General features: G+C 35.3%; 1 protein-coding gene across 2 annotated transcripts in view; it reads left to right on the top strand.

Annotated features, from left to right (window-relative positions):
- Window positions 1–15,000, top strand: part of Galphas (G protein alpha s subunit) — an 87,764-nt gene that overhangs the window by 718 nt on the left and 72,046 nt on the right. The gene's annotated exons all lie outside the window — the stretch shown is intronic.

Below are 15,000 nucleotides of genomic sequence, written 5' to 3'. Positions count from 1 at the left end.
CCACGCCGCCCGCCCCGCCACGGCCTCCGAGGGCGCGAGGCCTTCGGGGCATGCAAGGGCGCCTCGGAGGGCTGAGGGCGGGCCGGGCGGGCGGGCGGGCGGGCACGGAGGCACGGGCGCCCGGGCAGGTGAGGGCGGGGGTGGAGGAGGTGCGAAGGAGAGAGGGACGGAAGGATGTTCTCTATGTTATTGAGGGAAATAATCATGAGGGAGGAGGCCTCATGAGCCCTGGGTATGTGCTGGGAGGGGCATGTGTGGGCAGGTTGGGTGGGGCTCTCTGAGGGAACCCTGAAGGTGGGGCAGGCCAGGGGTGGGCAGGGGAGGGGCACTGGGCCTGCATGTATGGTTGTCTGCCATGGCCCAAACCAGTCCAGGGGTTTGTGGCGATTGTGCCCTGTGGTTCTGTGATTCAGGGTAGCTGGTACTGTCACGGGGCATGGCCTGGCTCTGCCCTCTGACATGCGGGTCACTCGTGCCGGTTGACGCGTCCCTTGCCCCTGGAATAAACCTTCGGGTGTCATACCTGCGTAGGGCACTGAATGTCATACCTAGAAATACTCACAATTAGGTACCACCATGCCCTTGTTTTGACAGGATTATTCACTCTCACTATGGATAGATTTTCCGAGTGTCAGTGCCTGTGCTTTTTGTCGTGGTTTTGGGGAGTTGGTCAGCCTGTTTTTGATCGCTAGCTTGAGGTGCCGTTTGCTCGTCTGAATGCCGTGTGATTAATGTGTGTTATGTGGTGTCATCACGATCTGCTCTAATGGGAAACTTCTAGATGTTTCTATGTGCGGGGGGGTAGACCTGTCTGAATATTTGAGAGACGGTGTGTGTGGCTTATGGGAATTTTTGAATTGGTGGAGATCACAGAATAGGAGGGGTATTTGGCGGTTCACATTGCTTATCAGTAGTCTAAGGTTACCTTTTGAATTCCTCAAGGATGAGGTCAGTGTGTAGGTCAGTCTTATCATGTGAAGGAAGTAATTCAGTTGCTGGTTGCATCATTTGTCCATATCATCATGCCTTGACAAGTTGCAAATCCAGTTGAAACCTATGAACATTTATGTCAGTGCCGTATATTAGTGGAATTGCTTTGTCATTAAGAATAGTAGATCTAGGTAGTTCTTCTGTAATAGAATGGCCCATGTCACTGTTCTCATGAATGTCATACCAAGGGAATTCTGTAATGATAATGTGCTTATATGTCTTAATAATTTTGTGGATTGGATTTGATCCTGTGTACAGGTGTATTTACATTTTGCCACACGATATACTAAGCAGAAAGGTGTGTTGAGTCATCTGCTAATGCTACCTTGCAGAGAGTGATAGCAATTTCTAGTCCTTGGTGGCCAATGATTTTATATATGGAAAAATCTATGACCACATCTTGCCGAGGTGAGGTGTGAATCAAATAATTAAGGATCAAATCAGCAATTTTTATGCTTGTAGTTAGTCTTCTTAGAAGGAAAAGAAAGAGATAAAGGAAGGAGTATGTATGGAATTGTTTGGTATTATTAACAGCTATCACCATTTTCAGTTACCTAGTTTTGTAAGGAGATTCTAACACAGTAGACATTGATGTGAGGGTGTGCAGTTCCCTTTTTAAGGATGGATAAGAACTTAGTAGAATAATGGAGTAGGTTAGAGCAAAGTCAGGTATTTTGTCTTCTGACAGAGTCGGACTTACGTTCCTTACAGAATTAAAATGAAATTCCCTTATTGAATATAAACCAAGTAAAGTTTAAGGTCCTCGTATCAGTTTATTAGGTTGTAGATAAGGAGTACAGATAAAAACCATATTCATAACTATATTGGTTACATATTATAGTGTGCAAAAAGGCTCAAGCTTTTATTTTTGGTTGAGAGAGTAAAATAGGACAGCTTGTGTACAGGATGTGTGTCAAATATTTAGGAAACATTCTTAAAAGGCCATATACAGATTCTTTGCATTCAGTGAATTAGGGATCATGCCTATATTGCTCTCTGTAGATTGTATTAGCAAAAGAGCATAATGTCTGTTGCGGAAATAGCCAGTTTTGTTTATGATGTGTGTGAATGCGTGTGTGTGTGTGTGTGTGTGCGCTTTCTTGCTTGTCTGTGTGCTTGGGTTTGTTTTTTATGCTTTTGCAATATTCCGTATTTCACAGTCCTATACCTCTGTGGAATAGAAGCTGAACTGTAGTTGCAGCAAGAAATGACTAGATTTGTTTACCTTTAATTATTTTATTGCAGTACTTTCTCTACAAAGAACACTTATTTTGACTTGAAATTAATGTTTTATTTTAAGGAAGAGGGGAATGTAGGAAGAGATACCTTAAGGATAATGCTCATTAAAGCTAGTAGATATTTACGAGAAAATATCATTATAGTGAATAACAATATCACTGTTAGGTCACTGACCATAGGTAAAGCATACTATTTAGTTTTATTAGAAAAGGAGAGGATGACAAAGTAGCATTCCTTTTTCTATTAGTTGTGCTAGTATAAGTTTCTAAATGTCTGTAAGTCAAAGTAATTAAATTCACAACAACCGTATTATCTTGGATGTGCAAGATTTAGAATTTCATGGTCAGTCTTGTCTGCAGAGATCTGGTTTACCTTGCAAAGATATAAGCTAGTCATAGTACATATTAGTAATAGCAAAAACAGGAATTTTAGGTAGTATTTGGCTTCTTGATTCTGTATAAATAGGAAGTTTAGCATTCTATTGGTAATCCTGTCTATATCTCATTGAATTCTTTATGACTGTTTGGTTAGGGAGATATGGAAATATTTAGGCACAGGATCATGAATTGTGTGTCTGTTAATGAAATGCAAGTTTTGGTTGCAGTTAGTAAGGCTCCCGGATAATGCTGCACTAATTATTACAGTGACTAATGATTCCTTAAATGTTTCAAGGCTTTGTTTAGATCTTTTACCAGGTGTTCCCTTCATAGGGGTGGAGTGGAGTTCAATGGTACATTATGTTTGTTTTAATTTTTTTTTTGGTACCCCCTTCCTTATCCCACAGTTATAAAAAGAAAATGTGCTTGATCAATTATCTGCCAGGATTTGCACAGCTGGTATGGCTCAGTTGTGGTGTGAAGGGGTTGCAATGGGGGGAGTCATTTCACGGGCTCGCCCTCTTGTTGATAGGAGTCGCTTGTGTGCATGTATTGTTGGCTGTGTGTTTTCAGTGTGGAGTTTTTATTGTTCAACAGGGATTGCATTCATCTGTTTTTGTGAAAATGGGTGCTTGATTTTTTTTTTTTTTCTCTCTTTTCTGTTTGTAAGTATTATCAAAGTTTGTTTCTTCTGATGGCAAGGTTTGGATAATTATCAGTGGCAAGTAAACTAGGATGGATACTGAACAGTAATGGAAAAGGGGAACCATTTGATTTATGATGTGCATGTATGACTGCGTTGAAATTTGATAATGTTTCCTGTGGCTTTTTATAGCTTCTATTTACCAGGTTATTTGCATAACTATAATGAGATTTTGCATTTCTCTCTGCTTTATGCTAGTGGTGAATTTGCTTGTTCATTTGTGATTGATAATGGCTGTGCAATATTTACAGGAAGGTCTGGGTGTACCAGTTTGTTTTTATTATTGTTTATAATGATTCAGAATAATAATATGACCTTGTCAGAGATATTTCCTGAGTAATTCCTTTCAACTTGTAGTGTTATCAAGACCTTTGATTAGATCTGTGTGTTTTATCTTAAGTGATACAGATAGCAAGAATATGAATGACTGTTTGCTTTTAAGTGTGAATGACTGCATGCCTGAGGTCATGAATAACTTTGCCTTAGAGTATGCATGACTGCATTACTTTGTTGACTTGTCATAGTTGTTTGAAGGGAAGAAAATATTTGTTTTATATGTTTAGATCTAAGAAAAGAAGAGTTAAAAGGAAGAGCAGAAAAGTACATTTTTTTTTTTCTTATGCAGGTTATCAGTTGATTTTCTTGTTGAATAGAATCCTGAAAAAGAGGTGCCTTTTCATTTCTTGTTTGTAAAACATTTTGCTCCCTTACTTTTAGCATTTTCCATGTGATGGTCTTTGATTGTTTATGATCATCATAGCTATACTGTAGTTGTAGAGAGGTCTTCAGATTTTGTGATTGTCATTGCACATGCACAAAGGACACATACACACAGACCCAAAGGGGACTCAAGCTCACACATGCACACAAGACACACACACTCTACACTCATGGCACACACACACATGCACTAAGAGGACTCTCGCAGGTACATGCACACAGGTCACACATACACAAAACACACACATATACATGTATAGAACACACATGTAAATGCATATATAGAACACACATGCACATGCATATATAGAACACACATGCACATGCATGTATGAAACACACATGTATGCATGTATGGAACCACACATACACATGCAAGTATGCAACACACACACACACATGCATATATACAACACACACGCACACACATGCATGTAGACAATGCACACACATGCATGTAGACAATGCACACACACATGCATGTATACAATGCACACACATGCATATCCATACACAAAAACATACATCCATGCTCATATTACACAAATATACATGCAGACACACACATACATGCACACATTATGCATGCAAGCAACCACACAACTCATATGCATGCAACATGTATATATGCACACAACATACACTAATGCACACACACACAGGCACACACACATGCATGTGTAGGCATCACAATACGACGCACAACACAGACGCATATGAACACATTCTTGAACACAATACACAAATTCAACACACACACCTGCACATACTGCCCATAATCATACTCCCTGAGTGCAGACACACAATAAACAAACGTACAAGACAAAATATACACCTTAAAACACTTGCACAAAACATAACATGTGTTGTTTATCAGAATGAGGAAAATGTTGCATTAGTTTGTTGATTTAGATGTGATATGATGCAACTTTCTTCTTCTTGTATGCTTGTTGGTATTATTATGTTGCAGATGCTATTTCTGTTGTTCTTGATATTATTATTATTTTTTTATTATTATTATTTTTTTTAATTATTATTATTATTTTTTTTTAATTATTATTATTATTGTTATTATTATTACACTGATATTGGTGCTCCATTATGGAAGGGAGTGGATGGGGAAAAGGAAGAGGAAAGAGGAAGGAGGAATGAAGAAAACTGGTTAGATGAGAATATAGGAAGATAAAGCATGAAATAAGTGTGTTGTATTTGCTTTTACTAATCATTTTGATAAAGGAATATATTTATATAATTTTTTGTGTTTGGACCACCACTGGAAGGTGTAATGATACCTGAGGGATCTATTATGTTTTAAGTGGATGTAATTAAGTTGGCATTTAATGTCTTCTTAATTGAATTTATACCATGGGGGGTGTGTTACTTTTTTATAGTTTTTTTTATTTTTTTTCTTGTGGTTTATCTTTGGAAAATTTCAAGAGTGTTTTGATTACTTGTTTATGTATATATGTGTATACATAAATATATATATCTATATATATATATATATATATACATATATGTATATATATTTTTATATAAGTATATATATATGGTATATATATATATATATATATATGTATATATATATATTATATATATATATATATATAATATATATATTATATATATATATATATATATATATATATATGAATATATATATGATATATATATATATGTATATATATGTATTTATATATATATGTATATATATATATATATATATATTATTTATATATTTATATATATATATATATATATATATATATATATAATATATATATGTATATATATATGTAATATATATGTATATATATATGTATATATATGGTATATATATGTATATAAACATATATACAATGTATATATAAATGTTTATATATATATATAATATATAAATTATATATTTTATATATATTATATATATTAATAATATATATGTATATATATATTATATATATATATATATATATATATATATATATATATATAATATATATATAAATATATATTATATATTATATATATATATATGTAATATAATATATATAATATATATTATATATATATTAATATAATTTATATATTTATATATATATATATATTATAATATATATATATATATATATGTATATATATATAGCCATATCAGCATATCCACAGCAAGATTAATGCTAAATATTATAGTCTCATATAGAAAGATTGGGTGCAGTGAGACACGCAAATTGTGTTTACACCAGGGGCCACGTACAACTAGGAGATGCTTGTGGTAAAAATTCCGAGGGGCTAACCCCGTTAAAGTCTCCCATGAAATTGATCTCCCTATTACGCGAGTAAGCTCCCTATTAGTTTCCTTACTTATTTTTCCGAGCTTGTTTATCTGGTCAAGCCTTGAATGATATTGCATTTGCATATTATTTTTCTTTCTTTTTTCACTTGTACTTTCTTTAGTCTAGTTTCTCCTTCCACTCCTCCTCCTTTCCTCCTCCCTCCCTCCCTCCCTCTCTCCCTTTTACCCTCTCTTTCCTTCCTTACATAGCCTTTTGATTATTGTTATGATAAGTCTGTTGCCTGCAAATGAATATCGTCAAGCCACAGTGATACAATAATAATTAGCAAAGGTTTTATCATATGTTTTGGAAAGGGGTCTGCTGCCACGTTGTCTGCATTGATATCACGTTCAGTCTTTGGTATGAATTTTCAGCATGGTTGGTCTTTCTTTGTGCTGATCATGTACGTGTTGAGTAATTGTGTAGAAGAGTGATTTCAGTAACATTTTAAATGGTGCACACATATTCCTGATGGGAATTGTCATACTCTGTCTTCTGCTTTTTGATTTGTGCTGCTCAAATCTGGTGCTGTTCAAGATTGGTCAGGGAATGACAGGGGAGTAGTGTTGTCTAATTTTAGCTGCTTTCAGTACGGATGATGTAATGATGTTTGTATTTATTATGGAAGGTTCAACTTTTTCTATTTAAAACTTCTATGTCAGTGTCTTAGACAAGTTAGAATACTCTTTGGAGAGTTTTGTGAAAGCATTTGAGTATTCGTCAGTGTGTTTGTTATTGACACAAGGTTCACATTTTCCTTGACTTTGGGTTTCTTAAATGTATTTGGTTTCCTTTATCATATTTTTCCTCTGTTTGGCCTTCTGAAATAGTTTTCTCTTTTGTTAATTTATTTTCATTTTTATGAATGCTGGTTGATGTGTTCTGATGTTAATTTGATGATAATATCCCACGATTTAACTTGTTTCATATTCATATTTCATGTATCAATTTCTTCTTGTCTCAATTTTCTATCTTTCGGTACAATATCTATTTGGTACATTTTAATACAAGGTAAATAGTACAGAAAATGAATAGAATACAGAATCCCGAGTTTTTAACATTTTTCAATGGAAATTGTCTTAGATTAACAATGGAAAAGTTATTCCCTGTTATGAAAAGAACAAAAGAATTAATGATGGGACCCACCTTTCATGACTATGCATATATGGCTCGTAGATGTCTTTGGCAATAACTGGTCAAATCGGGAACCAATACAAGCTTATTCTGCCTGAGCATGAGAGGCAGAAGCTTGTTGGCCTTTCCCTAAACACTGTGTATGCCATAGTAATCTTTCATACTAGGGTATGTTAATTATATTATTGCCAAAATTAATTATATGGGGTTTAATCATGAAAATGATGATAATGTAGAACAGAAACACATTCAGAGTGCAGTGCTTATATTGATTGCATATGTTTTATATCATTGATATCCTGGGTATTTATCATTGTCTGCCTTTGAAGACCAAAAGTATGGAGAAAGAGGGGCTTGATTACCATAAAAACCTTTGCTCTCTAATTGAAAAATGCCGTGAGTCAGGAAAGTGATCCTATGACATGGCTCTACAAAGACTCTCACTGCCTGTCATGTATGCTATATATATTTTTGAGATCCAGAGATTGTATCTTTTGATTTCTTGTTTGCATGCATTATACTATCTAATTAGGCCAGGCTTATGGATAATCAGATTTGTGAATGTTACGAATAAGAAGGTTGTATTATATATATATATATATATATATATATATATATATATAATGGCATACATATGTGATACATATATATGTTTAATATACATTCTCTCTCTCTCTCTCTCTCTCTCTCTCTCTCTCTCTCTCTCTCTCTCTCTCTCTCTCTCTCTCTCTCTCTCTCTCTCTCTCTCTCACTCACTCACTCACTCACTCACTCACTCACTCACACTCACTCACTCACTCACTCACTCACTCACTCACTCACTCACTCACTCACTCACTCACTCACTCACTCACTCTCACACACACTCACTCACTCACACTCACACTCACACTCACACTCACACTCACACTCACAACAAGCACAATGTATATGTATGTATTTATATATTTATTTGTATGTGTGCTTGTATATGTGTATGTATGTTGGTGCATACCCCTTTGGAAATGCATGTTCATGCTAAATTGCTTTTTGCAAAAATGCCATGTTGGGAGAATCTATTGGAATACTTATATCAATGAAAAAAGCAATCACAATATTTACATGAAATAATAGTGCAGGTAGATTAGAAAGCAAAGCACAGTACGGAGAGGATTTGGAAGTAACACTGGATGGATTTGGGCACATTGAAGTATAAGTCATAGGTTGACATTGTATCTGTTTGTGGAGGGCATCTGTAAACATCGTAACTTTCATTATAGGCAGTATATACCACGTGCAGTATTTTCAATTCATATATGTTTTACATGCAAAAATTGTATGAATGTCATGTACCAAGGAGACCATGACCTGTAGGATAGGACACAAGTATTTGTGTAGGTGATTGCTTGATTTGGCTATCTGACACGAATAAAAACTGTTCTATTTAAGAGTTATCAGTTTTTAATTGTGAATTTATGCTAGTTGCCCCATGGACTAGCTTTGCATACGCACACTGATGCATTTCCAAGTACAGCAGACTCATTCAGTGCAATATGCAGTTTGCATATTTCTCGTTAGCGAATTTATCAGCAAGACATAGCAAGAGCAGGGATGTGTGTATTGGTTGTGGATTGTTAGTTGTAGTGAAGTAAAGGGAGGAAATTCAAGATCGGATTTAGTTTGATGTTGTTTTATTGAACAGGTGGTCCGTATTGAAAAGGAATTGATGTAATACTTGTAGATCTACAATTTTGTCTTTGTGTTTGGATTCCATGAAACTGGTTTTGTCTGTAGATTTAAATTGGTTAAGTAGGCAAGGTTTTGCTTATTAGGCGATCTGAGTTGATTTTTGATATGATGTTGCACATATGAAACACTTTTTAATGGTAATAGATTTGGCAAACTATAATTCCTTACATTTCTTTGCCTTATCTGCAATGTTTATTTATATATATATATATATATATATATATATATATATATATATATATATATATATATATATATATATATATATATATAGTTATTTGTATATACCTTTTTTTTTTTTTTTTTTTTTTTTTTTGCTCTCATAAAAGTCTGTGCTTCTGTGTAGATGGAAATGGAGTGTTTTCTTTATTTTATTATACTTTTGTAACTAAAGGTTTAGGAAGGAAGGATGTTTTGTGTAGTGAATAGTATTGATGGTGTTGTCATGAACTACCTGTTTAGCAAAGGCTAGGACAGTTACTTTCAGTTTTGACAATTGATACCTTTATTTTTATTTTTTTATAGGCAAGTAGTTAGGTGTACTTCCTTATATGTAGTTACATATACACATCGAGTACAGAAACTCTAAAGAATTTATTCTCCCTCCTTTTTAAAAAGAATCTTTAGCTTTGTTTTTTTCATATGGTCAGTGTTTAAGTTGTCTTTTATGCAGAGACATGGTTGTCTTTGTTGTTATTAATATTGATATTGTGTGCTAAATGTTATTTATGTCCCAGGATATTCTTCAGTTAGCTTACCTGTTGGTGTTATAGTGTTGTTGTTATTATTATCATTATTATTACTATTATAATAATTATTTTTTTGAAAGACCATTACAATTTTTCTGAATTTATCCTTTACCTAATATGTTGAAACTATTGTGTCATATATCTCAATCCAAGTCAAAAATAGCAAGTGGTGTGGCTATGGATTAGAATTACACACCTGCAAATATTTGTCAGGTGTCACTGTGACAGGTGTCTCTGATAAGCACGGCTAGTGCTTGGGAAAGGTTCTTGTATTCATGATTTATAGCCGGGTGTGTACGTCTTCTGTTGGAATCCTCTTTTAAGGGAATTTAATGGGGGCTTTTTTGGGTGGTGGCAGGAATATTGGACGTCGAGTCGAGTTTGAAGGCTTTAGGGAATCTATTTTGATTATTGTTCGTATCTTGGCTATGGGAAGGTGATGTAAGGAGGAGATGAGTTTGTGTGTTGAATGAAAGGAAAACGATTGAGTATGCGTATGAAGATGAGAAGAATAGAGATAATTACTCTTATTAAAGTAATGGGGTGAGATGCATTTTATTGTAATTGATATGATGCTTCTATCTTCAATTTCTTGGTTCGTTGAAAGATTAAAGTGTCCTATTGCATGGTTCATTTGGTGATTTGGTATCCTGGCAAATTATCCATGGATGAAAACCAGTACAAAATTGAACACTTATAAGTTATATAGTTATTTTATCATTTTTTCACTAAACATTTTTTCTTGCTTGAATTTACAATCAAAAATGCCATTTTATAAGTGATTGTGTCATGAAAGCAATTCATTGACCTAATTTTCAGTGACCTAATGCTGTTGTTTGGCTGTGACCTCATGACCTAATTAGGTCGAATGACAGTGACCCATTTCCGTAAAGTACCAGATGGTTGACCAAATTTTATCATGATCCAGTTTTGCTATATGTCCAGAGTCAAGTTTTACCATGCCAGTGACCAGGTTTTGCCCAAAAACATTAAATTCTGCTTATGACAGTCCCTAGATTCTACTTTGTGACAATGAGCAAATTATGTCATATGGTATTGACCTTGTGACCCAGTTTTTATTTTTTTATTTGACAGTGACCTTGTTCTGGTTATGTCACATTGACCGCTTGACCTAGTTTTGTTTTATGACACTGACCTAATTCTACTTGGTGACTGTGACCTTATGACCTAGTTTTACTATATGACAGTGTCCAAAGAATGTCATGTGGCAAGTGCTTTCATGACCATATTTTAACATGGCAGTGACCCCAAACCTAGAGTATGAGATATAGTCCTTAACCTTGTGACCTAAACAAAAAGGATATGGCCATGACCCTGTGACCTAGTTGTGTTCTATTTGAGACCTAGTAACCTGGTAATGAATATCTCCCTTTGTAGAGGCTTCATGACCTCATGATGTTGCATGATTTCAATTTGATGAACCAGGTCTGGGCATTATGAAGTCAAAAAACAATTTTAGTTGGTCATAGTATCATGATCTGTTCATGTGCCCATTTGTATTGACTGTCTGATCTCACATGACCTTTTGTTATTGTGTGCTAACTATCTCACTGTTATCTGTTGTGGCCATGGAATGAGAGTTCTTTTATTGGTGATTTAGTTATTTTGTTTTTTATTTTTTATTTTTTTATTAAAAAAAGAAAAATTAAAGTGTGGGAGTAATCTGATGACTTATGACGAGTTTATATTTTGACCTTTCGCATGATTGATGGGTGTGATTCTGTGTGATGGGAAGTGATTTATGGTTGGTAACTTTGATCTTTGACCCATTCACGCCAGGGGCTTATATTTGCGTAATGCCACTCCCACTGGCTAGATAACAAGCGTGATTTAAGCGAGAGACCTCTCCAGGCATGATACCATGCTGCGCTTCTGAGTGCTTTTCACCTGCCTGTTTCAAGGGGGTGATAAAGGAGGTTTTTGTATTTGTTTACATTATTTTCACAAGTGAATGAAATTGTGTCTATACAAATAGAATTCCTATGATTATGCACATACGTAACCATCTAAAACATGCATTTTGTTGAGAAAGATCAGACATGATAGGATGTTACCTAGTGTAAGCGAAATGCTGGTATGACGTGATGGAAGGTCACCTGGCATGAATGGGTTGACTAGCCTTGGCCTTACATATGACCTAGTATCTCAAGGTCATTGAGAGGTTTTGACCTTGTTCACCATTTGTGGTTGGCAGCATATTTATTGATGAAGGAAATAAATGACCTAATGACTCTTATTATGATATGGATTTAATCCAGTATTTATATATTTATATCAGGGTCATGAGGTCATTGACCCAGTGACCCTGATACCCATGTCATTGACCTCACGTCCATACTGTTTAATCCTAGCCAAAGGAGTTATCATGTAAAGATAAAGTGTCCAACATATCCTAGAATCTACACACAATTCTTGTCATGTGTTGTGGACCTCTCATGATTCATTGTGGACATCAGAGTCTATACACAACAAAATATATGGTGGATATCGAAGCTGTCCTTTTTGTTGCTACAGCTGTGATTCTTGCTTCAGTTTGAGAGGAGGAAAGGAGCCTAAGAAGAGGGTACGGACCCAGAAATGGCTGTCCAGCAGAGAAAGGGCCTGCATTTTTAAAAGAATTATTGCGAGGGTTGGAATATAGAGGAGCTCTTAAGTGATGCGTGTATATACAAGTTTAAAACATAAATTTGGTGAATGATTATCTTAGTTATTTTGCTATTTGATTCAACCAGTAAATGTTAACAAATTGTCAATCTTATATATTATTTTTGATATAAGTGATAAAGCATGATAAGAATAATGTAAAATAATTTAGGACTTTTTTTTTTTGTATGTTATGCCTTTCATTTCATTTTGATGTTGATGTGAAGCGACTCCTGAGCTGTTTTTGTCTGTTTACGCTTATTCACATAAATGTAAACAATTTGTGTCGAGTTCAGTGAATATTTTATCCTGCCCTTTTGTAGTATGTAGTGTCCAGTAAAGAAAAGTGTTGGGATATGTTTTCATTTTGTAGTTTACTTCATTGAATTCTCTCCTAATCGTTTAAGGGCAAAAGACAATAAATGTTCTCCCCCATTGCCGACGGGGGATAGATTTGCTTACACAGGCTCCAGGATGAGTTTTATTTCTGATCAAGGCAGCTTCTGCAACATAATTTGATTTTTCCCACTCCCTTTTCGTCACTCATTGTAGAGCTAGAGACATTTTTGTGTTTTGTTTTTTTGTGTGTTTTACTGTTTTTAGAAATTTATATCTGTCATATCACATGCTCCATCAATTCTGCGTTTGACTAAAATTGTAGTTCAGGGTCCATATCAACTCATTTTTTTTCTTTATACTCAATGTGATAGAAGTATTACTGTTTTAGGGGGGGCAAAAAGCAACTTTATTTTTTCGTATTTCTGTGCTGTCACGAACAAACATGAACCTTATAACCATCCAAAATGAAGAGATACGGAAGAGGAAGGAAACTTATGCTTTTGACAGTGAGTGCCACAATAAAAGGCATCCCTACTGGCACAGGGGCACATTGTAGGCATTGGGCATGGTGTAAGTCACCTTCCTCCTCTCGTTCTGCCTGCACATCATTCATCTGCGGTACTTTCGAGCAAGAGGTCAGCAACTTGCGATGTGCCATCCCTCTATAGAGATAGTGCTTGCTAGAGACCGTAGGTGGATGCCATTCAAGGCTCTCTCTCCTGCTGGTGCTAGAAGAAAGTGGTGCCATCTAGGTTTTGTAAGTGAGTTGAAACCCATTTTGCTTATTCCCGCCGGCACTGTTCCGTCTTTGCATGGCTGCAATGCCAGGACGTCTGTGGACGGCGCCCGGCGGTATCGGGTTAATGAAACATTCGAAAGTCTTCCGGAAGAAAGTGTCCAAATTATCCATGTTTTACATTTTCATATTAGAATGATTTGAGCTCAAATAATTCATTGTTAAAGTAGACAAAAAACTGCATTACTCCTGTCTGCAGTGCAAAGAAGTCTTGAACTTGCTGTCCTATCTGAGTTAAAAAAAAATTGTGATATTTTGAGAAGTGAAGTAATTTTTATGAAAGAAAGGTTTTACATTAGAAGGAGTAAGCCTTCTATAGATTGCAGGTTGATTGATAGACAAATAGGAAATTGGGTGTGAAATGTACTTGTTTGATGTTTTTAAAACATAGAGCCTTCTTTTTCCATTTTTTTTCTGTTTACTCTTTAAGATGCAGTATCAATTTGTTTACTTTGTCTCATGTCTTTATTTATTCATTTGCATTTATTAACACTTGTCACTTAGTGCAAAAAAGTTGTAGCTTTTTTGTTTTGGGAAATTTGCGTTGTCTTGTGAGGAATGTTGGTGTCCTTGAAGTCTTATGGCAGATTCATCAGTTTTTCTGTTTTGTGTATATAGATGTTGCTCACATGTCCTAAGTCCTTAGGCATACATTTTGCTCACATGTTTTAAAAGAGAGATGCATATTATTCTGTCTGTCTGTCTGTCTATCACTGTCTCTGTCTCTGTCTCTTACTCTCTCTCACTCGCACCCGCTCACATAATTTGGCTACGACTGGTTTTCTGACTGTAAGGTATTTTTGAAAAGAATGCTCTGCCTGTTGCGTAAGGGAATGTCCACACAAGCACTCAATTATAGCTGCAATATCCATGCTTAGCAGTACCTCTTTTCTTTCTTGAAATTAAATGATACCAACCCATGACAAATCTCATTGGTGGTGATAGTGCCCATGTCGATGGGTACCAAATGGGGATACCGTAGTTTTTTTTTTTTTTCAATGATTTTTATTCTATTATTGTTATCTTTATTGTTGTTATTATTGTCATCATCATCATTAATTTTCTTCTTTATCATCTTTTTAATTTTGTTTTATTGTTCTTCTCCTTTTCCATTTCCTCCTCCTTTTCTTTCTTCTCCTTTTCCATTTCCTCCTCCTTTTCCTCCTCCTCCTCTTCCTCTTCCTCTTCCTCCTCCCTCCTCCTTCTCCTTCCTCCTTCTCCTTCCTCTTCC

This window comes from Penaeus japonicus, unplaced genomic scaffold (assembly GCF_977035675.1).
Source record: "Penaeus japonicus unplaced genomic scaffold, GWHDUDI00000001_assembly GWHDUDI00000042, whole genome shotgun sequence".
Taxonomy (NCBI): Eukaryota; Metazoa; Arthropoda; class Malacostraca; order Decapoda; family Penaeidae; genus Penaeus; species Penaeus japonicus.
The sequence above is the reverse complement of the archived record's forward strand: the minus strand, read 5'-3'. Positions and strand labels throughout refer to the sequence as shown.